We start from the raw sequence: 24676 nt of genomic DNA, 5'->3' as shown, positions 1-24676 counted from the left end.
ACGATCTATGGATTGTCCTATGCTTGGGACACCCGCATCTTAATTTATCTTTACATCGTGTATATTCTCCTTCCTGGTCCATTAGGTTTACCTTTATGTGCATCATATTTGTATATGGATAAAATAAACCCCCACTAAGCTGAACTCCTTCTGCAGGGCTATCAAGCCATATTGTTTAGAGGTTTATAAATTATATATACAGTACAGACCAAAAGTTTGGACACACCTTCTCATTTAAAGATTTTTCTGTATTTTCATGACTTTGAAAATTGTACATTCACACTGAAGGCATCAAAACTATGAATTAACACATGTGGAATTATATACTTAACAAAAAAGTGTGAAACAGCTGAAAATATGTCTTATATTCTAGGTTCTTCAAAGTAGCCACCTTTTGCTTTGATGACTGCTTTGCACACGCTTGGCATTCTCTTGATGAGCTTCAAGAGGTAGTCACCGGAAATGGTTTTCACTTCACAGGTGTGCCCTGTCAGGTTTAATAAGTGGGATTTCTTGCCTTATAAATGGGGTTGGGACCATCAGTTGTGTTGTGCAGAAGTCTGGTGGATACACAGCTGATAGTCCTACTGAATAGACTGTTAGAATTTGTATTATAGCAAGAAAAAAGCAGCTAAGTAAAGAAAAACGAGTGGCCATCATTACTTTAAGAAATGAAGGTCAGTCAGTGCGAAAAATTGGGCAAACTTTGAAAGTGTCCCCAAGTGCAGTTGCAAAAACCATCAAGCGCTACAAAGAAACTGGCTCACATGAGGACCGCCCCAGGAAAGGAAGACCAAGAGTCACCTCTGCTTCTGAGGATAAGTTTATCCGAGTCACCAGCCACAGAAATCGCAGGTTAACAGCAGCTCAGATTAGAGACCAGGTCAATGCCACACAGAGTTCTAGCAGCAGACACATCTCTACAACAACTGTTAAGAGGAGACTTTGTGCAGTAGGCCTTCATGGTAAAATAGCTGCAAGGAAACCACTGCTAAGGACAGACAGGCAACAAGCAGAAGAAACTTGTTTGGGCTAAACAACACAAGGAATGGACATTAGACCAGTGGAAATCTGTGCTTTGGTCTGATGAGTCCAAATTTGAGATCTTTGGTTCCAGCCACCGCGTCTTTGTGCGACGCAGAAAAGGTGAACGGATGGACTCTACATGCCTGGTTCCCACCGTGAAGCATGGAGGAGGAGGTGTGATGGTGTGGTGGTGCTTTGCTGGTGACACTGTTGGGGATATATTCAAAATTGAAGGCATACTGAACCAGCATGGCTACCACAGCATCTTGCAGCAGCATGCTATTCCATCCGGTTTGCGTTTAGTTGGACAATCATTTATTTTTCAACAGTACAATGACCCCAAACACACCTCTAGGCTGTGTAAGGGCTATTTGACCAAGAGGGGGAGTGATGGGGTGCTACACCAGATGACCTGGCCTCCACAGTCACCAGACCTGAATCCAATCGAGATGGTTTGGGGTGAGCTGGACCGCAGAGTGAAGGCAAAAGGGCCAACAAGTGCTAAGCATCTCTGGGAACTCCTTCAAGATTGTTGGAAGACCATTTCCAGTGACTACCTCTTGAAGCTCATCAAGAGAATGCCAAGAGTGTGCAAAGCAGTCATCAAAGCAAAAGGTGGCTACTTTGAAGAACCTAGAATATAAGACATATTTTCAGTTGTTTCACACTTTTTTGTTAAGTATATAATTCCACATGTGTTAATTCATAGTTTTGATGCCTTCAGTGTGAATGTACAATTTTCATAGTCATGAAAACACAGAAAAACCTTTAAATGAGGTGTGTCCAAACTTTTGGTCTGTACTGTATATATATACATACTCCTAATCCTCTGCTCCTCCTATTCCTCTGCTCCTACATACACATGGTACAGTGGGTACGGAGAGTACTCATACCCCTTAAAATTTTTCACTCTTTGTTTCATTGCAGCCATTTGGTAAATTCTAAAAAGTTAATTTTTTTCTCATTAAAGTACACTCTGCACCCCATCTTGACTGAAAAAAAAAGAAATGTAGAAATTTTTACAAATTTATTAAAAAAGAAAAACTGAAATATCACATGCGTAAGTATACAAAAAATACAGAAAAATATCTAAATGAGAAGGTGTGTCCAAACTTTTGGTCTGTACTGTTTTTTTTTTTTTATTATCAAATCTGTACTCTTTGTGGGCCCCTCCCTTTAGTATTGTAGGCTATAGAGTGACATTTTTATATCCTTTATAAGTGACAGGTAAAGTGTCTATTTCTGCCGGCCTGCCTGCTGATTGCGCATCTAAGCGCACATATTTTGCAGCCTTGTGGTGGGGTTATACCCCCTTCTGATGTCTCTAGCTGTGGGGCGCATCAACCGTGGTTGATCCTTTGCGCTGCTGCATAGTTGTTAGCACTATGCGTTCCAAGAAGTGGAATGCAAGTGCTTTTCCGGGGAGCGCCAGATGTGACGAATTAAACCTTTAGCCTTGCGCTCCAAGGGCTGGAACGCACAAACACCATATTGCCGAGCACCGGAAGTGACGTCAACGGAAACCGGAAGCTATGCGTTCCACGATGTGGAGCGCACGCCGACCTGCCAGGTCTAAGAGTGCTGGATTAGACTAGCAATGGAGACTATGGAGCGCAAACCCATGGAGTATGGGGCCTATTTGCTTACAGGTTTCACACCTGGTATCTATTATTGGGACTTTTTGGGACCAATGGAATCAAGAAGGAGGATGTATTTAAACAGCACTAGTGGAAGGCTTGAGTTACCCACCCTAGTTCTGACTATTAAAATGGACTGATCATCAGTATGCATCTATATATTATATATCTATACCCTGGACATTCCTTCTGTATCAGCCTCCTGAGGAACCGTACATTTGGGGAAACGCGTTGAGGCACTGGGACACTAATCAGAGACCGGAGACATGAGGACATGATTTTGAGGCTTTAGGCTTCTATCGTCTATCTGGGACCACTTTTTATCTCTGGTCATGATAAGTCCTCCATTGGAGACACTGGGACACTGATAAAAGGCTGAAACCTTCGTTATACATCCTGGACCATCTCCTTATGGGCAAGCTAAGTCATCTATTTAATTACTCTCTTAGTTTTTTCGCTGTGTTCACAATATATGCCTTAGATTGCATCGGATTGTGGTGCAATTAGGAATTAATTCTAGGGTGAGCCAGGATATTTAGGGATAGCCGGCGCCAAAATCGCCAACTTTAATTAGGGTGCCAACCTCCACAGATAGGCAGGAATCAGCGTATAGGTAATAATTTAGGGCCTGGTCAGTGGTATATTCAGTGTAGAGGTCTATGGAAGAGTGATCCTACTTGTTTGTTTTAATTATGCACTACAATCACTTTGCTCACTGGGTTGCACTTATCCTTGTGAGGTACTGAAAGACTCACTATATGATTCTATTTAATCCTTTCTACATGTATAAAGGAGGGGATTATTGGATTATGATTAATGGTATACTAGCTGTGTGAGATACCCCCTTCTTTTTGCCAATAGGACTCTGTGCGATAAACCAATAGAGTCCAGTACCTCTAGTGTGCTTTTTTCACAATAATATGTATGTTGGTCCGCTTTTTAAAGAGATTTTTATTATTAAATTTTTTTATTCTGAGGTTACATGTTAGGCACGTTTTTTCCTCAGAACAGTTGTATTATAATATAAAAATTACTGTTTTTATTTCTACACACACGAGAAAAACAGATGATATTCGGACCACACTCTAATCAACTCTGTTCAATGTCAGGCCGTTTTTCTGGAAAAATCAGACATGTGAATGAGCCCTAAGACAAAAAAGAGCATTTCAATGAACTTTTTCTTTAAAGTGAAACTCTAAGAAAAATGTTTTGCTAGTCAAAGTAAGCCTGTAAGGATTTGGGAACATTAATTCTTTCTCCCTGTTTCATTAAACTAAAGTTTCAAGGTGTACTATTCAGAGTAGGTTCTTATCACCACAGGAAATGACAAATACTGCGCTTTACGGCAGAGATTTCCCAAGCCTTGCCCCCTTCTCTGACATCACTTCCTGACCGGTAGCTATTGGCTGAAGCTGCCCTTTCCAGACTTAGTGCTGTGAATGCATTTACTCTCTGCCTTCTTTCAAGGAATTCTTCTTGTTTTCTAAACTAAAGAGGAGACCGCTAAAGTGGAGCAGAGAGCTGTGAGTATGACCAGTGTTATGTGCAGAATGACCGCAGGTGGTGTGCAGAGCAAGGAGTATATTAGGGGAAACTGCAGCCAATCACAGGCAGCTATTCTATTTCCTGCTGTGTAAAGGATCTAGAATGTATAGTGACTTGAAAACTTGAATTTAAGGGACATGGGTAGAGGAACTAATTGCACTGGTCTGGTTGTTACATGACCTAATTAGATTCACTTTACTAAAATGTTCCTACTCTTAGTGCTTGTAGCTTTGTGCAGTTTTTGCTTCATTTTTTTTCACCAGAATAACTAATACAGAAAAGAAGAACATATACATTTAAAATAAAAAAAAATGCGCATTTCTTGCATGCATTGCAGTGACGTGGCTTTCAATAGAAGCAGTTGTAATAAAAGCATTTTTTTTAAAAAATGCCTCTTTAAGAAAAAAAACCAAGAATACATTTTCAGCCGTAAATTTATAGGATAGTGATCCAAGTGACTGCAAAAAATGTTTGCAGTATTCCTACAAGCTGAAGTCTATATTTACTAGATAATTGTATTTATCTACAGTTTATACAAGGACACATCACACTTAACTGCGATTTTAAGTGGTAGAAACTCAGCTTGCTGTCTATAATAGGCCGTTATACAACATAGTGAGATTCTCTGTAAAACTGATAACTATTTGCAAAAGGTGTTGAGAATTATAGCGGTACAGAGGCTTTGGATACATGAGTTATTTTTGCTCTGTAGCTATATAGTATATTTGTAGCCTTCTGGATGTTTATGTGGTGTCAGAAACAGAACCTTAGTTATAAAATACCTGCCTTTGTGTGTATGTACTGTATGTATATATATGTATGTACAGTTGTGCTCAAAAGTTTACATACCCCAGCAGAATTTTTCCTTTCTTGGCCTTGTTTCAGAGAATATGAATGATAACAAAAAACCTTTTTCTCCACTCATGGTTATTGGTTGGTGAAGCCATTTATTGTCAAACTACTGTGTTTTCTCTTTATAAATCTTAATGACAACCAAAAACATCCAAAAGACCCTGATCAAAAGTTCACATACCCTGGTGATTTTGGCCTGATAACATGCACAGAATTTGACACAAATGGATTTGAATGGCTACTAAAGGTAACATCCTCACCTGTGACCTGTTTGCTTGTAATCAGTGTGTGTGTATAAAAGCTGAGTGAGTTTCTGGGATCCAGACAGAATCTTGCATCTTTCATCCAGCCACTGACGTTTCTAGATTGTGAGTCATGGGGAAAGCAAAAGAATTGTCAACGGATCTACGGGAAATGGTAATTGAACTGTATAACACAGGAAAGGGATACAAAAAAATATCCAAGGAATTGATAATGCCAGTCAGCAGCGTTCAAACTGTGATTAACAAATGGAAAATTAGGGGCTCTGTAAAAACCAAATCACAGTCAGGTAGACCAACAAAAATTTCGGCCACAACTGCCAGGAAAATTGTTCGGGATACATAGAAAAACCCACAAATAACATCAGCTGAAATTCAGGACTCTCTGAAAACTAGCAGTGTGGCTGTTTCAAGATGCATAATAAGGAGGCACTTGAAGAAAAATGGGCTGCATGGTCGAGTCGCCAGAAGAATGCCATTACTGTGCAAATGCCACAAAGTATCTCGCCTACAATACGCCAAACAGCAGAGACAAACCTCAAAACTTCTGATACAAGGTAATTTGAAGTAATGAGACCAAAATTTAACTTTTTGGCCACAACCATAAACGTTACATTTGGAAAGAGGTCAACAAGGCCTATGATGAAAGGAACACCATTCCTACAGTAAAGCATGGAAGTGGATCACTGATGTTTTGGGGATGTGTGAGCTACCAAGGCACAGGAAACTTAGTAAAAGTTGAAGGAAAGATGAATGCAGCATGTTATCAGCAAATACTGGAGGCAAATTTGCACTCATCAGCCTGGAAGCTGCGCATGGGACGTACTTGGACGTTCCAACATGACAACGATCCAAAACACAAGGCCAAGTCGACCTGTTATTGGCTACAGCAGAACAAAGTGAAGGTTCTGGAGTGGCCATCTCAATCTATTGACCTAAGTATCATTGAGCCACTCTGGGGAGATCTCAAGCACGCAGTTCATGTTATTGGCTACAGCAGAACAAAGTGAAGGTTCTGGAGTGGCCATCTCAATCTATTGACCTCAGTATCATTGAGCCACTCTGGGGAGATCTCAAGCGCGCAGTTCATGTTAGACAGTCCAGGAATTTACAGGAACTGGAGGCTTTTTGCCAAGAAGAATGGGCAGCTTTACCATCTGAGAAAATAAAGAACCTCATCCACAACTACAACAAAAGACTTCAAGCTGTCATTGATGTTAGAGGGGGCAGTACACGGTATTAAGAACTGGGGTATGTGAACTTTTGATCAGGGTCATTTGAATGTTTTTGATTGTCATTAAGATTTAAAAAGAGAAAACACAGTAGTTTGACAATAAATGGCTTCACTCAACCAATAACCATGAGTGGAGAAAAAGTTTTTTTGTTATCATTTATATTCTCTGAAAAATTCTGCCGGGGTATGTAAACTTTTGAGCACAACTGTATATATATGTAAAAGCTAGGCGAAACGCGCGTCAGGCATGCGAGGCTGGCTGCGGTTTGTATCCTACATCCCATATTTAATTTCCCACCCTAGGTTGTCAATGCTTTTGTATAACGCTTCTGTACATGTTTCTTTTCTCATTTATTCTCTAGTAGCACTTTGCTGAATGATTACAGGTCTGGGTGATTCCATGAATGGATTTAACTATCTTATTTATCATATGCATTAGTCACTTTATGTTTCATGTGCAATATCCAGATGTGATTATGCTGAAATTGATATGAATCATAGAATCATAGAATGGTAGAGTTGGAAGGGACCTCCTGGGTCATCTGGTCCAACCCCCTGCTCAAAGCAGGATTCACTAGATCATCTCAGACAGATGTCTGTCCAGCCTCTGTTTGAAGACGTCCATTGAAGGGGAACTCACCACCTCTCGTGGCAGCCTGTTCCACTCATTAATCACCCTAACTGTCAAAAAGTTTTTTCTAATATCTAATCTGTGTCTCCTCCCATTTAGTTTCATCCCATTGCTTCTAGTCTTTCCTTGTGCAAATGAGAATAAAGATGATCCTTCTACAATGTGACAGCCCTTGACATATTTGTAGACAGCTATTAAGTCTCCTCTCAGTCTTCTTTTTTGCAAGCTAAACATTCCCAAATCCTGCAACCGTTCCTCATAGGACATGGTTTGCAGACTAGTCACCATTCTGGTCGCTCTTCTCTGAACTTGCTCCAGTTTGTCTATGTCTTTTTTAAAATGTGGTGCCCAAAACTGTACACAGTATTCCAGATGAGGTCTGACCAAAGAGGAGTAAAGACCGATAATGACTTCACGTGATCTAGACTGTATGCTTCTGTTAATACATCCCAGAATTGTATTTGCCTTTTTTGCTGCTGCATCACACTGTTGACTCATGTTCAGTCTATGATCTATTAGTATACCTAAGTCTTTTTCACATGTACTGTTGCTTAGCTCTATTCCTCCCATTCTGTATATGCTTTTTTCATTTTTATTGCCCAGATGTAGTACTTTGCATTTTTCCCTGTTAAAAACCATTCTGTTGGTTGCTGCCCACTGCTCCAGTTTATTTAGGTCTTTTTGAATCCTCTCTCTCTCTTCTCTAGTATTAGCTATCCCTCCTAGCTTTGTGTCATCAGCAAATTTAATCAGTTTACCCTCAATTCCTTCATCTAAATCATTGATAAAGATGTTGAACAATACAGGTCCCAGGACGGAGCCCTGTGGTACCCCACTTGAGACATTCATCCAGCTGGATGTGAAGCCATTTACAACCACCCTTTGAGTCCGATCACTAAGCCAGTTATGAATCCACCTAACAGTTGCCTGGTCCATTGCATACTTGGTCATTTTTTCAATAAGGATGGTGTGAGATACTTTGTCAAATGCTTTGCTGAAGTCAAGATATACTATATCTACAGCATTTCCCTGATCCACCCAGTCAGTGATTCTGTCATAGAAGGAAATTAAGTTAGTCTGACATGACTTGTTAGTTACAAACCCATGCTGACTCTGGTTAATCACTTCATTCTTATCCATGTACTTACATACATGTTGTTTAATAATTTGTTCAAAGATCTTTCCTGGTATAGAAGTCAGACTCACCGGCCTATAGTTCCCTGGGTCCACCTTCTTCCCCTTTTTGAAGATAGGAACAACATTTGCTCTTCTCCAGTCTTCTGGGACTTCTCCTGTTCTCCAAGAATTTTCAAAGATTATGGAGAGTGGTTCTAAAATTTCTTCTACGATCTCCTTCAGTACTCTGGGGTGTAATTCATCTGGACCTGGAGACTTGAACTCATTTATGTTAGCTAAATATTCCCTCACAATCTTTCTGTCTACAGATAACTTGGATTCCTCTATTCCTTTAAAAGGACAGTGAAGATCATTTTCTTTCTGAGAGAAAACAGATGCAAAATAGGAATTAAAAAGTTCGGCCTTCTCAACATCCTCTCTTACCATTTCTCCATTTTCATCCTGTAAAAATCCTATAGCATCTTTGACTTTTCTTTTACTTTTGACATACCCCCAAAATCCTTTTTTATTGCTTTTGACATCTCTTGCAAGCCTTAATTCATTGTCAGCTTTAGCTAACCTGATACGTGCCCTGCAGGATCTGCAGACTGCATTATAATCTTCTTTAGATATGCCTCCCTCTTTCCATTTAATAAACATTTCTTTCTTTCTTTTTAGCATGTGTTTAAGTTCTGTGTTCATCCATCCTGGTTTCCTTAAATGCTTCCCATTTTTCCTACTTTTCGGGATTGTTAACAATTGTGCTTTGAGAATCTCATTTTTAAAAATTTCCCATCCTTCCTGGACATTTTTGTCCTTAAGGACATCCAGCCATTGGATCCCTCCTATTCTCTTTCTGAGTCTCTTAAAATCTGCCTTTCTAAAATCTAACCTTGAAGTTTGAGTCTTCACATGTCTTCCTCCTCTAGTTATCCAAAATTCTATAATAGCATGATCGCTGCCTCCTAGGGTCCCAGCCACCTTTACCTCCTCAACCATTTCCTCCCTGTTTATAAGGATTAGATCCAAAGTAGCAGATCCCCTTGTTTTCTCCCCTACCTTTTGGAAGATATGATGAAATTGATCAGAAGCACTAGGCACTTTTTGATTGATATTTGGATTATTCTATAGGTATTATGTTTGCCATAGTGTATATTGATATATAGCACTTGATGAGAATATTTATTCTGTGCACTAGTCACTTTTAAGCTACTTATTTATTTAACTTTATCACATTTGATATAGTAGAGTTCAAAATATTAATTTAATACTTAAGGCAATAATGAACCTTTGAATATACGGTAATCATTAAAATTGGATACCATTCCGTAGTCATCTCTTACCTGATTGAGGATATTTTGTTTTGTGTGATATATTGTTTTAAATTTAATAATAAAATATGTTATTTTAATTCATATATATGTGTATGTGCTAATTATAGGGTCTGCAGCTGGGAAGCACACACTTATTGTGTTACTTTTTGAATCTGTGACTAATGTAGGAAAGTTTGTTGCAGACGGAGCATGCGTTCCATAGAGCTCCTGTTAGTGGGACTGGGGAAGCGGGGGCTGGGCGGATGTGTATGAGGTTAGAAATGTTGTGAGAGTTTATGATAGATCGTGGATAGGAGGTGGAAGTGACTGTGGAGCTGTGGTGAGGAGGGCCAGGATTTGGGGAGATATCACCAGCAGTGAGGATGAGCAGAGAAAGTGTTAGTAGGTGGGAGCAGGAGAGGGCATGAAGTGGCTGTGCTTAGAGACACAGGATTGAATGCTGAGGAAAAGTTCTGAGGAGGAGATGAGGTGAATGGGGAGGATTGAGGGAGAGATGAAGAGTTCATTGCTAGGTGTAGGGATAGTGGAGGATTATGAGGGTGAGAGTGAAAACAAACACAAACATTGTTTACAGTGTCCAAGTATCCAGTTACCTTCAGTTCCCTTCAGGTTCAATTCAGGTATAATTCATATTTCTTACGCTTAAGGCAATGCACTGCAGACACCTCTATAGCAGACTCCTTGCTCACAATATACCGGTGCATCTCACAAAATTAGAATATCATCAAAAAGTTAATTTATTTCAGTTCTTCAATACAAAAAGTGAAACAGAGTGATCAATTTCAAGTGTTTATTTCAGTTAATGTTGATGATTATGACTTACAGCCAATGAAAACACAAAAGTCATTATCTCAGTAAATTAGAATACTTCATAACAACAGCTTGAATTTTTTTTTTTAAATCCGAAATGTTGGCCTACTGAAATGTATGTTTAGTAAAGTCACTCAATACTTGGTCGGGGCTCCTTTTGCATCAATTACTGCATCAATGCGGTGTGGCATGGAGGCGATCAGCCTGTGGCACTACTGAGGTGTTATGGAAGCCCAGGTTACTTTGATAGCAGCCTTCAGCTCGTCTGCATTGTTGGGTCTGGTGTCTCTCATCTTCCTCTTGACAATACTCCATAGATTTTCTATGGGGTTAAGGTCAGGCGAATTTGCTGGCCAATCAAGCACAGTGATACTGTTGTTTTTAAACCAGATATTGGTACTTTTGGCAGTGTGAACAGGTGCCAAGTCCTGGTGGAGAATGAAATTTCCATCTCCAAAAAGCTTGTCGGCAAATGGAAGCATGAAGTGCTCTAAAATTTCCTGGTAGACGGCTGCGCTGACTTTGGTCTTGATAAAACACAGTGGACCTACACCAGCAGATGACATGGCTCCCCAAACCATCACTGTTCGTGGAAACTTCACACTAGACCTCAAGCAGCTTGGATTGTGTGCATCTCCACTCTTCCTCCAGACTCTGGGACCTTGATTTCCAAATGAAAATTGGAACTCTGAGACCTTGTGGAGTGTGTCAATGACTGCCTTTTGGACATCTGTCAAGTCAGCAGTCTTCCCCATGATTGTGGAGACTACTGAAACAGACTAAGGGACCTTTTTAAATGGTTCGGAAGCCTTTGCAGGTGTTTTTTGTTAATTATTTTAATTTACTCAGATAATGATTATGTCTTTTCACACTTGAAATAGATCACTCTGTTAGTAATGACTCTATATACACTGCTCAAAAAAATAAAGGGAACACTCAAATAACACATCCTAGATCTGAATGAATGAAATATTCTCATTGACTACTTTGTTCTGTACAAAGTTGAATGTCCTGACAACAAAATCACACAAAAATCATCAATGGAAATCAAATTTGTTAACCAATGGAGGCCTGGATTTGGAGTCACCCCCAAAATTAAAGTGGAAAAACACACTACAGGCTGATCCAACTTTGATGTAATGTCTTTAAAACAAGTCAAAATGAGGTTCAGTATTGTGTGTGGCCTCCACGTGCCTGTATGAGCTCCCTACAATGCCTGGGCATGTTCCTGATGAGGTTGCGGATGGTCTCCTCTGGGATCTCCTCCCAGACCTGGAATAAAGCAACTCCTGGACAGTCTGTGGTGCAACGTGACGTTGGTGGATGGAGCGAGACATGATGTCCCAGATGTGCTCAATCGGATTCAGGTCTAGGGAACGGGCGGGCCAGTCCATAGCTTCAATGCCTTCATCTTGCAGGAACTGCTGACACACTCCAGCCACATGAGGTCTGGCATTGTCCTGCATTAGGTGGAACCCAGGGCCAACCCCATCACTCCCCCTCTTGGTCAAATAGCCCTTACACAGCCTGAAGGTATATTTGGGGTCATTGTCCTGTTGAAAAATAAATGATGGTCCAACTAAACGCAAACCGGATGGAATAGCATGCCGCTGCAAGATGCTGTGGTAGCCATGCTGGTTCAGTATGCCTTCAATTTTGAATAAATCCCCAACAGTGTCACCAGCAAAGCACCCCCACACCATCACACTTCCTCCTCCATGCTTCACGGTGGGAACCAGGCATGTAGAGTCCATCCGTTCACCTTTTCTGCGTCGCACAAAGACACGGTGGCTGGAACCAAAGATCTCAAATTTGGACTCATCAGACCAAAGCACAGATTTCCACTGGTCTAATGTCCATTTCTTGTGTTCTTTAGCCCAAACAAGTCTCTTCTGCTTGTTGCCTGTCCTTAGCAGTGGTTTCCTAGCAGTTATTTTACCATGAAGGCCTGCTGCACAAAGTCTCCTCTTAACAGTTGTTGTAGAGATGTGTCTGCTGCTAGAACTCTGTGTGGCATTGAAGCAGAGGTGACTCTTGGTCTTCCTTTCCTGGGGCGGTCTTCATGTGAGCCAGTTTCTTTGTAGCGCTTGATGATTTTTGCAACTGCACTTGGGGACACATTTAAAGTTTGCCCAATTTTTCGGACTGACTGACCTTCATTTCTTAAAGTAATGATGGACACTCGTTTTTCTTTACTTAGCTGCTTTTTTCTTGCCATAATACAAATTCTAACAGTCTATTCAGTAGGACTATCAGCTGTGTATCCACCTGACTTCTGCACAACACAACTGATGGTCCCAACCCCATTTATAAGGCAAGAAATCCCACTTATTAAACCTGACATGGCACACCTGTGAAGTGAAAACCATTTCCGGTGACTACCTCTTGAAGCTCATCAAGAGAATGCCAAGAGTGTGCGAAGCAGTCATCAAAGCAAAAGGTGGCTACTTTGAAGAACCTAGAATATAAGACATATTTTCAGTTGTTTCACACTTTTTTGTTAAGTATATAATTCCACATGTGTTAATTCATAGTTTTGATGCCTTCAGTGTGAATGTACAATTTTCAAAGTCATGAAAATACAGAAAAATCTTTAAATGAGAAGGTGTGTCCAAACTTTTGGTCAGTACTATATAATATAGTACTGTACAAAAGACATAGGCAGATGTGGAAAAAGTGCTGCATAGTAAGATTGCTTTCAAAAATAGAAATAGCATTGCCATGAACTCAGAACTGGCAGCAATCAGTGGGACCCAGCTACACCCATCTACTGTTTGGAAAATTGATATTCATAGAATTGAAGCCAAAAGGCCATACCTTCATCAAACAAACTAGGCCAAGTGATTCAATTATGCATGAAAACATAGGAACTAGAATGCAGAAAAATGCCAGCTGGTGCTCTGGACAGATGAGTCAAAATGTGAAATATATGGCTGTAACAGAAGGCAGTTTGTTCGCTGCCTGAGCTGGAGAGCGGTACCATAATGAGCACCTGCAAATAACAGTGAAGCATGGTGGAGGTTCTTTGCAAGTTTGGGGCTGCATTTCAGCAAATGGAGTTGGAGATTTGGTCCGGATTAATGGTGTCCTCCATACTGAGAAATACAGGCAGATAATTATCCATCATGCAATACCATCAGGGAGGCATCTAGTTGGCTGATTGGCTCAGTGTGAAGAAAAACAAGGAGTCCTGAAAGTGATATTGCCCCCAGAAGATCCCTGCATGATTGAGTCTTTCTGGGATTACATGATGCCAGAAGAGAAAAAATAGGTGGGTCGTCTGCTCATTTCAATGGTTTTTTAACCCGTGAGACTGCAGCAGCTGACAAATTTAAGCTTGATCCTTGTTGTGTGATACACAACTTTACCAGGTGAGCTTATATGTATATAAGCTAACTAATGGTCAATGGGATAAAAGGTATACAACTTGGCTTTCTTCCTGATGAAATACAACTTTCTATATAGTGCCATCTATAGGATGTGGCTACTCTATGGGTCAGATTCATCAAAGCTTTCATGCCAGAATTCTGGCTCAAAAGCTTTGCAACCTTTGGCGTTTTCACAACAGTTTCTCTCAGCTGTATTGAAATGGGTGGAGCTGGGGTGGGACAGGGTGCGGCGGGGGCGTGACATCACAGTTCATATAGGTCATTACGAGCTGTGGCTGGAGTGAGATTTCTGGCATGGCGCACGGAGGCACACGCCACTTGTCAGACACTCCAGATTCATGAAGAGATGGGCACCTATTCATGAATCAGGAGTGTCTGACGCCAACACGCCCCCTCATCAAGACCGGCGTGAACAATGCCGGTCTGGATGAATCCGGCCATAAATGTTAATATCCACCCTTTGAGAAAGCTCATTGCAGATTTTATTCAACTTCCTATCACCTACATGCCCATATAGACGGGTAAAGAGGGGTGATCCTACTGACAGATCCCCTTTAAGTCCTACAGCATGGGACTCTGGGAATAAATGCAGACGATTCCCAGTATTTAGCATGTACACTGAGGCCTGCTCTATAGCTGCGCCTGTGGCAGTAGGGTTGCTGTCATCAGCTGTATTGCTTGCACACTTGTCCTATTAGATCACTGTCTGATAAGCTCCAGGATAAGACAGATGTATTTACTGTTTTGGTTTATTCCTTTTAAATGATCTACCGGGAACGACTGCTTTATGGTATTGCATCTTTCTTAATTTTTGTGATTTTTTTTAACACAGGTTATATAGGATAATCTTCCCTGGTTCAGCACATCCTCCAGCTGTTATCCACCCACGTAGACATGAAGCAGCTGTATAGAAATATCCTCAAGCTTGAAACGATGGGTAACCGTAATTATAGCTTGCAAAGTTAATGTCAGCTGTTTGCTGCTGCTCAGTAGTCTGATCTTCAGGGGTCAAAGGTGCAAACCGCTGAGGCTGCTCAGTCTTGAATATAGTGGGCCCCAGTAATAAGTACTTGTCACCTTGAGGCTGTTTGGCGGTATTATTAGATTTTATTTTTAATGTCTCAGAATACTCCCTGGAGCTGAAAAAGCTAGAAAAGGGGCACAGAGACTGGGATCGGGAATCACAGAATGACATTACAAGATATATTTATATACTTAGAAAAACGGAGTCTCAGTAGTGTAAGTATCAGAAACCACTAGTTATGGGCTAGAATTATTAACCTGCCAGGTTTGGCACATAGATGATGCAATGATGGCACATAGATGACTGTAGATGAGCTGCATACATAGAAGTATATGCAATTCATGCAAAAAAAAGTCCCACTGCAAAAATATCTAGAGAAATGTGAGAAATACATATGGATTTAGGTGCTTTTTTATGTCCTTTTTGTTTATTACAAGAGATTTTTCACTCTAAGGGTTCTTTTGTGTCTTTGGTGGTGTGATGTTATTGTTGTACGTTTGCTATTAGTGTTGAGCGAGCACTAAAATGCTCGGGTGCTCGAAGCTCGGGCCGAGCTCGCCGTGATACTCGGGTGCTCGACCCGAGTAACGAGCCCAATGTTAGTCTATGGGAGACCCGAGCATTTTTGCGGCGGCACCTCCGGCAGTCTTTTAAAAGCCTAACAAGTGCCCAAAACGATAGTGACAGTGCTCAAATGACATGGGGACAACATGGGGATCGCCCCAGGAAGCATTTCTGACTCCCAGGTCACTGCTGTCAACAACGTGGTCAGAGGTATTAAGCCACTTTTACGGGCTCACAATAAAACGTTCAAAAACGAAAGTGAAACTTTTTTCCTGTGAAATATGTTAAGGAACATCCTTTCCAGGGAAAAGACTTGTGTATAAGTTAAAATAAATGAGCAAAAACAAAAATACTCCTCCACACCTTCGGTTATGTTCACAAGTAGCATTTTTTATGCGTTTTTGCACTTTTGTATTGCTTTCAACTATGACAAATGCATTCACCAGGAAATGTCATTTTAACATTTTACAACCTTATCTGGCCATGTGCTGTGTAACACATGCATAAAGTGCTGAAAAGACATGGGAACAGCATGGGGATGACCCCTGGAAGCATCTCTGACTCCCAGGTCACTGTCTAAAAGTGTGCCCATCATAAGTGATCCTTGCCGCATCAGAAGATGCAGACTTGCAACTATCCCCATGCAAGTTCTAGTCCCAGGGCAGTGTTCAATTGTACCTCCCCCATTCCTTGCAATACAAGCGCAAGTATGCAGCCTGCCACCCACCCACCCCCAGGCTGCAATACCATACTGCTTGCTTGCTTGAACTTGAAATTGGGCCTTTTAGGCATGTGGAGGCGGAATCTGGCCACCACGTCATGGCTGTGTTGGCGGCCTGGAATCCATACTCAGTCCCCAGCCGCCCCGCGGCCGGGTGTCCATACTCGGCTCCCAGCCGCCCCGCGGCCGGGTGTCCACACACGGTCCCCAGCCGCCTGGGGGCAGCCGGGTGTCCATAAACGGTCCCCAGCCGCCCCTATTTGTCCTGGTAACCTTTCCCACACTTTTCTTAGCCTGGCCTGCTTTAGGGCAGCATTGGCCGAGCCCACCGGACTATCAGACTCCTCCGGTGGGCCCTAGCTTCTCCATCAGGGGAGTTGAGAGTGCCAAGGTGAGGAGCATGAAGAGGATGATAGAAGTTAGCATCTGCTTTGTTTTGTTGTAATGCAAGCGCATGTATGTAGTAGCGGCTAGGCCTGAGGTGGTCAGCGTTTTGGCGCATATCCTACCTCCTCCGAGGATTGCTGGATGTTTTCCTGCTACTATCCAAGTTCTATGACTCCCGTTAAAACAAAGCTTCAGGTGATAAATGATGGATGAGGTAGTGGCAAAGGAGAAAGAGCAGGAGGAACAGGGACAATTCACATCAATATCAGGCCAGTCAACCAGATATGTCTTGTAGGATATGTTTCTCTAACAAAAGAAGCGGTTCGGCTACACAGTTATAGGGCATACAGTGAGTGCAATGCCTACCAAAAATTTCGAGGCACTCCAATGCCCCTTGGAAATGACATGGAGGTCAGAGGGCATTAACTAAACCTTTTATTCCATTTATAGCAACTGGGTCTCCTGTGCACTGTTGGCCTAAGCAGTGAATGGAAGGCTTTCCAAAAATTATGAGGAACTGCAATGCCCCTTACAAGAGCCATGTGTGGCACCCCAGGGGTCTGGTCACCACAGTAATAGAGATATTACATCGGAGAGCAAGTGGGAGGTTTCCTGGTGAGGATCCCTTAAACATGCAACATCCTCCTGCCCCAGTCCTGGGAGGGGAGAATTCTGCCCTTATAAACTGGATCTGGGGCGGGGTTGAGTGAGTCAGAGAACAGTCAGAGTCAGAGTGAGAGCAAGGGAAAGTAACAGCAAGGAGCTCTGTAGGTGCTAGGAGCTAAAGACCAGGGGCTGGAAGCTGAGCAGAGCTCGCCCTGGCAGAAGACAATAGGAACCGGACACAGGAGTCCGAGGCTGTGAGGACTTATATATCCAGTAGCAGAAACCAGCCGGCAGGGGATTTCAGGTCCTCTGGCCATAGAAGCCCGGAGGCTCAGTCACAAGCAAGGGACCAGCACCGCCGTCGTGGAGCGGAGGCTAACAGAAGGCCCCAAGTCACCAGCCATACGGGTGAGCACTACACGGTACACTCAGGGACGTGGGCTACTTCTACCCGCTTACAGCAAGGTAGCCAGGAAGAGTGCAGACAGACGGGGAGGCCTACAACTCCACCTGGCCAGGGGAACTCCTGCTTGCTCACAGACTGACCAGGCCTCTTATGCTAGCCCTTACTCCCAGGAGGGTCAACCTTATAATCATCAGTAAAGACCCTGAACTGCACTGCAAAGACTCTGAGTCGTTCCTGCTGCGCTCGTGCACCATCATCCCCATCATCCACACTCACTGCCCTGAGGCTATACTCCTCCCGTGGGGAGTTATCCCATTCTCTGCTGCGCACACAACACCAGCCTCAGCGGTCTGCCTCGCAGCGGTGGTACTCCCTGACCGCAATCCACAGGTGGCGCAGTCGGACAATTAACCTCAAAACCTAAGAAAGACTGCCACTGGTTTGACCAGCCTGAGCCACGGGACCGGGTCACCGCCACGGAGACTACAGACCCCAGAGACCCGGCACCGGGTATCCCACACACGTGTACACACGGCCCAGGGGGCGCGTCACATGCAGTACAGCATATTACAAACATAAGTCCCATTATTGGGGAGTGGGTGTCCCATAGTATTTGCTTATGCCTTGCAAGCAAAAGCTACCAAAAATTAGGACGGAGCAACTTGCAATGCCCCTTACAAGAGCCATGCAGTACAGCATATTACAAACATAAGTCCCATTATTGGGGAGTGGGTCTCCCATAGTATTTGCTTATGCCTTGCAAGCAAAAGCTGCCAAAAATTAGGACGGAGCAACTTGCAATGCCCCTTACAAGAGCCATGCAGTACAGAATATTACAAACATAAGTCCCATTATTGGGGAGTGGGTGTCCCATAGTATTTGCTTATGCCTTGCAAGCAAAAGCTACCAAAAATTAGGACGGAGCAACTTGCAATGCCCCTTACAGGAGCCATGCAGTACAGCATATTACAAACATAAGTCCCATTATTGGGGAGTGGGTCTCCCATAGTATTTGCTTATGCTTTCCAAGCAAAAGCTACCAAAAATTAGGACGGAGCAACTTGCAATGCCCCTTTAAAGAGCCATGCAGTACAGCATATTACAAACATAAGTCCCATTATTGGGGAGTGGGTGTCCCATAGTATTTGCTTATGCCTTGCAAGCAAAAGCTGCCAAAAATAAGGACGGAGGAACTTGCAATGCTGGCACCCTGGTGGTATAGTGGTGGTGGAGGCTGAGGATAAGGAGAAGAAGATAAAACAGCCGAAACAAGGAAGCGTATACCCATGTGTGGGTGTGAAGCGGTGCATGTGAATACACCTCCCGAAATAACACAGTGGATTTGACTTTATGTTACTCTGCTGTCATTTGGTGGTGATGAGAAGTCTGGCCCAATCCAGCCCTTGTTCATTTTGATAAGGGTCAGCTTGTCAGCATTGTCAGTTGACAGGCGAGTGCGCTTATCAGTTATAATTCCCCCAGCGGCACTAAAAACACGCTCCGATAACACGCAAGCGGCAGGGCAGGCCAGGACCTCCAAGGCGTACAGAGCGAGTTCATTCCAAGTGTCCAGCTTGGATACCCAATAATTAAAAGGCACAGAGGAATCACGGAGGACGCTGGTACGGTCGGCAAGGTACTCCCTCACCATCTTTTGAAACTTTCCACTCCTTGTGAGAGTACCCCGCACCTCAGGGCCTGTAAGCTGGGCGGGTGTCAGAAAACTGTCCCAGAACGTTGACAGTGTTCCCCTGCCTCTGCTGGATTGGAGTTGCATCTCTCTCTCCTGTACGCCTTGGTTGGGCAACGAACTGTGACCTCTGCCGCTAGCGTGTTCAGATGGGAATTTTTTTAAGAGTTCTGCAGCAAGGGCCTTCTGGTACTGCCCCATTTTTGTAGACCTCTCCACCTCAGGTATAAGAGAGTGAAAGTTCTCCTTGTAGCGGGGGTCTACAAGTGTCACCAACCAATAATGACTGTCACCCAACATTTTGACAACGCGAGGGTCACGGTTAAGGCAGCGTAACATAAAGTCAGCCATGCGTGCCAGACTGGTAACGGGCAAGATTTCCGTGTCCTCACCAAGATGACGACTGACCATGCTCTCCTCCTCCTCCTCCTCTTCCTCCTCCCCCCTGTCCTCAGGCCACCCACGCTGAACCGACGGTATGACTCTTGTACAGGTACTACCGTCTACAACGCATGATAGCAGCTCCTGTTCTTCCTCCTCCTCCTCCTCCTCTCCCTCATTGTCGCCCAATGCACGTTGGGATGAGATGAGGCTGGGCTGTGTGTAATCGTCCGCTACGGCTTCTTGATCCATCTCATCATACTCTGGCTGCAATGCCTCCTCTTTAATTCTCTGCAAAGAGAGTTGCAAAAGACAGACAAGTGGGATGCTGACACTAATGATGGCGTCATTGCCACTCACCATCTTGGTGGCCTCCTCAAAGTTTGTCAGGATGGTACATATGTCAGACATCCAGGTCCACTCTTGAGGTCTTATGTGTGGAGTCTGACCTGAATATCGACGGCCTTGTTGCAGCTGGTACTCCACAACTGCTCTCTTCTGCTCAAAAATCCTTTGCAACATGTGGAGGGTAGAGTTCCAACGTGTGGGGACATCACACACCAGTCGGTGTGCTGGAAGCTGCAAACGCTGCTGCAACACAGCAAGGGCGGCGGAAGCTGTAGCCGACTTGCGAAAATGAGCTGGCAGGCGGTGTACTTTCACGAGCAGATCTGGCAACTCGGGGTATGATTTAAGAAACCGCTGAACCACGAGGTTAAGCACATGAACCAGGCATGGTACGTGTGTGATCTCACCCCGCCTCAGAGCTGCCACCAGGTTACGGCCATTGTCACACACGACCATGCCGGGATGTAGGTTCAGCGGTCTCAGCCACAGATCTGCCTGCTCTTTCACAGCTGTCCACAACTCACAAGCAGTGTGAGGTTTATCACCTAAGCTTATGAGTTTCAGCACAGCCTGTTGACGCTTGGCGGAGGCAGTACTGCAATGCTTCCAGCTTGTAACTGATGTGGTGATATCTGAGATGGAGGCTGAACATGAGGTGGAGGAGGAGGAGGAGGATGCGCAGGAGCTGTACACTGTGGGGGCAACTCTGACTGACATAGGGCCCGCAATCCTCGGTGTGGGGAGGATGTGTTCCGTCCCAAGGTCCGACTGGGTCCCGGCTTCCACTATGTTTACCCAGTGTGCCGTCAGAGAGATGTACCGTCCCTGGCCACAAGCACTTGTCCACGTGTCCGTTGTCAGGTGGACTCTCCCAGTAACTGCGTTGTTGAGGGCACGGCAGATGCTTTGGGACAAGTGCTTGTGTAGTGCGGGGATGGTACACCGGGCAAAATAGTGTCGGCTGGGGACCGAGTACCGAGGGACGGCCACCGCCATAAGATTGCGGAAGGATTCCGTCTCCACCAGCCTAAAAGGCAGCATTTCCAACGCAAGCAGTCGTGAAATGTGCGAATTTAGGACTGTGGCCTGTGGGGCGTTAGCTGCGAATTTCCGCTTTCGTTCAAAGTTCTGGGATATCGACAATTGAACGCTGCGGTGGGACGTGGACGTTGATGCTGTTTCTTGAGAAATTGCCATAACAAGTGAAGACTGAGAGGAGGGGGCATCTTTACATGCAGTATGGACAGGGGATTGCCTTGCACACACAATAGGGGGTTCTATTGCAGCAACAACAGTGGAAGAAGCAGTGGTGACACACGCTGACACTGGTCGTGGATCCTGGGTTTCGCCCCACAAAGTCGGGTGCTTTGCTGCCATGTACCTGATCATGCTGGTGGTGGTCAGGCTGGTAGTTTTGTCACCCCTGCTGATGCTGGCATGGCAGGTGGAACATATGGCCTTTTTGGGGTTATCAGCAGAGTCTTTAAAAAAATTCCAGACTCTGGAAGACCTACCGCTTGTCCTGGCAACGTCCCTCGTGTTGGTGTTATGGGGAACGGTTGCCTGCCTTCTGTCTGCGGCCACCACACTGCTTCTTCCTGCCTGTTGGGGTACTCTGCCTCCCTCCCCCTGTGTGCTGCTGGCCTCACTCTGCATGTCCTCCTTCCACGTTGGGTCAGTTACTAGATCATCCACCACCTCTTCCTCTTCCACTTGCGCACCACGATCCTCCTCCTCACTTCCTGGCAATTGTGTCTCACTGTAGTGCCGGCGTCCCTGCCCTCTGCTAGGCAGGGACGCTGCTCCCCTCACCGCTCTGCCCCGTGCCCGGCGTCCCTCTCCCGCTCTGCTGTCAGCGCGCGCTCCTTCCCGGCGTCCTCCTCCCGCTCTGCTCTCAGCGCGCGCTCCTTCCCGGCCCCTGTGCTTAGGGCGCGCGCGCTCCCCTCCTCTTAAAGGGACCGCGCGCGCCGTCCTAAGGAGTCCCCGGCCAATGGCCGGAGGACTTCATCATATATAAGGCACCTCCTCCAAGATGGAGGTGCCCGAGCAATGTTGTTTGCACCTGTGTCTCACCTGTGCTTCAGCCCTCAGGTCCCGTTGCCAGTTACCTGCCAGTTACCTGTCAGATTCCTGCCTGATTACTTGCTACCTGTCTGCTAGTCTGAGGTCCGACGGTCTGCCTTACTACTCCTGTCAGTCTGTCTAAGGACCAGCCTGCCCGCTCACCTGGGAGCGCACCTCAGCTACCTGCCTGCTTGCCTGAGGTCCGACGGTCTGCCTTACAACTCCGGTCAGTCTGTCTATGGACCAGCTTGCCCGCTCACCTGGGAGCGCTTCTCCGTTTCCTGCCTGCTTGCCAGCCCGGAGGCTCCGCTGTCACGTGCTGTGACCACCAGCTACTCCAGACTCTTGCCCGCTCACCTGGGAGCGCTTCTCCGCTACCTGCCTGCTTGCCTGCCCGGAGGCTCCGCTGTCACGTGCTGTGACCACCAGCTACTCCAGACTCTTGCCCGCTCACCTGGGAGCGCTTCTCCGTTACCTGCCTGCTTGCCTGCCCGGAGGCTCCGCTGTCACGTGCTGTGACCACCAGCTATTCCTGAGACTCTTGCCCGCTCACCTGGGAGCGCTTCTCCGTTACCTGCCTGCTTGCCTACCTGGAGGCTCCGCCGTCACGTGCTGTGACCACCTGCTATTCCAGAGACTCTCGCTTGCTCACCTGGGAGCACACATTCTCCATCTGCCTTGCTAGCCTACCTGGAGGTTCAGCCATCACAGGTCGTACCTACCCTTTATCCAGAGACTGCCCCGATCACTTGCCGTGTCCTCCTGCCCGTACACCCAGAGACTGTCCTGGTCACCTCCTGTGACTACCTGCCTGGTCGCCACCCGCTCCCTTACAAGGACCGCCCCCTTGTATTGTAGCCCAGAGGTTCCGCCTCCCAGACCCGTTACACTCGTCATCGTCCACCTCTTGTGACAGATTGCCAACGTCGACTTCCTGTGGCCGTGGCTGTTCAAATATTTGGGCATCGCAACATGGGATCTCCTCTTCCACCATTTCAAGCGTATCAGGCGAGGGGCCCAAATATGGAAATGGACCAGTGAACAGCTCTTCAGAGTGTCCAAGTGTGGGATCACTTGCAGTCTGACGACACTCGGCATGGTGGGAGGAAGGAGCATCAGGGTGAGGAGGAGTATGCGGTCGAGACTCACGGCTACTAAGAGTTGACCGTGTGGAAGACAGACCGGAGGTGGTGGTGCCCAGGTAACTGGAAGTATTATCTGCTATCCAATTAATAACCTGTTCACACTGATCAGTTCTCAATACTGGTGTTGTTCTGTGCTTCCCTAGTAATTCGGTCAAGAAGTGGGAGCGAGAAGATGTGGCTGTTGGTTGTGGCACATTTTCACCTTGGCCACGGCCCCGTCCTCTGCACGAACCATCACCAGAACGTCCATTTTCACGTCCCTTGCCACGCGCCTTGCCCATTGTAAATGAAGTAAAATAGCTTACACTTGCACTATCAATGGAAAAAGGGTAATAAAGAGTAGATTAGAACCGTGGAAGAGGAAAACCACAGTTATTGTTTACTGGGGTATACCACACTTTTTTAAATAGAGATATTTGCGGCTGAACAGTGAGCGACACACTCAAACTGCTTTTTTTTTAGATACCAAAGGCCCAAAACTGGATAGTACAGCGATTTGACCCGTGGAACTGCGAAACCACACTGGGATGTCGGCCCTACACAAGACTATTTTCAACAGATATATTTTTGTGTCACAACAGTCAGGAGACACTACTGTTTTTCTTTACGGAAAAAACTATCAAAAGCTGAATAATAGAGATTTTTTACCGTGGGATGGCAAAACCACAATTATTGTTTACTGGGGCATACCACACTTTTTTAAATAGAGATATTTGCGGCTGAACAGTGAGCGACACACTCAAACTGCTCTTTTTTTAGATACCAAAGGCCCAAAACTGGATAGTACAGCGATTTGACCCGTGGAACTGCGAAGCCACACTGGGATGTCGGGCCTACACAAGACTATTTTCAACAGATATATTTTTGTGTCACAACAGTCAGGAGACACTACTGTTTTTCTTTACGGAAAATATACCAAAACCTGAATAATAGAGATTTTTTACCATGGGATGGCAAAACCACAGTTATTGATTACTGGGGTATACCACACTTTTTTAAATAGAGATATTTGCGGCTGAACAGTGAGCGACACACTCAAACTGCTTTTTTTTTTAGATACCAAAGGCCCAAAACTGGATAGTACAGCGATTTGACCACGTGGAACTGTGAAACCACACTGGGATGTCGGCCCTACACAAGACTATTTTCAACAGATATATTTTTGTGTCACAACAGTCAGGAGACACTACTGTTTTTCTTTACGGAAAAAACTACCAAAAGCTGAATAATAGAGATTTTTTACCGTGGGATGGCAAAACCACAGTTATTGTTTACTGGGGTATACCACACTTTTTTAAATAGAGATATTCGCGGCTGAACAGTGAGCGACACACTCAAACTGCTTTTTTTTTAGATACCAAAGGCCCAAAACTGGATAGTACAGCGATTTGACCCGTGGAACTGCGAAACCACACTGGGATGTCGGGCCTACACATGACTATTTTCAACAGATATATTTTTGTGTCACAACATTCAGGAGACACTACTGTTTTTCTTTACGGAAAA

This window comes from Phyllobates terribilis, unplaced genomic scaffold (assembly GCF_046119375.1).
Source record: "Phyllobates terribilis strain yellow unplaced genomic scaffold, ASM4611937v1 Scaffold_1__5_contigs__length_1240528914, whole genome shotgun sequence".
In the NCBI taxonomy this organism is placed as follows: domain Eukaryota; kingdom Metazoa; phylum Chordata; class Amphibia; order Anura; family Dendrobatidae; genus Phyllobates; species Phyllobates terribilis.
Note: the sequence above shows the minus strand (reverse complement) of the source record.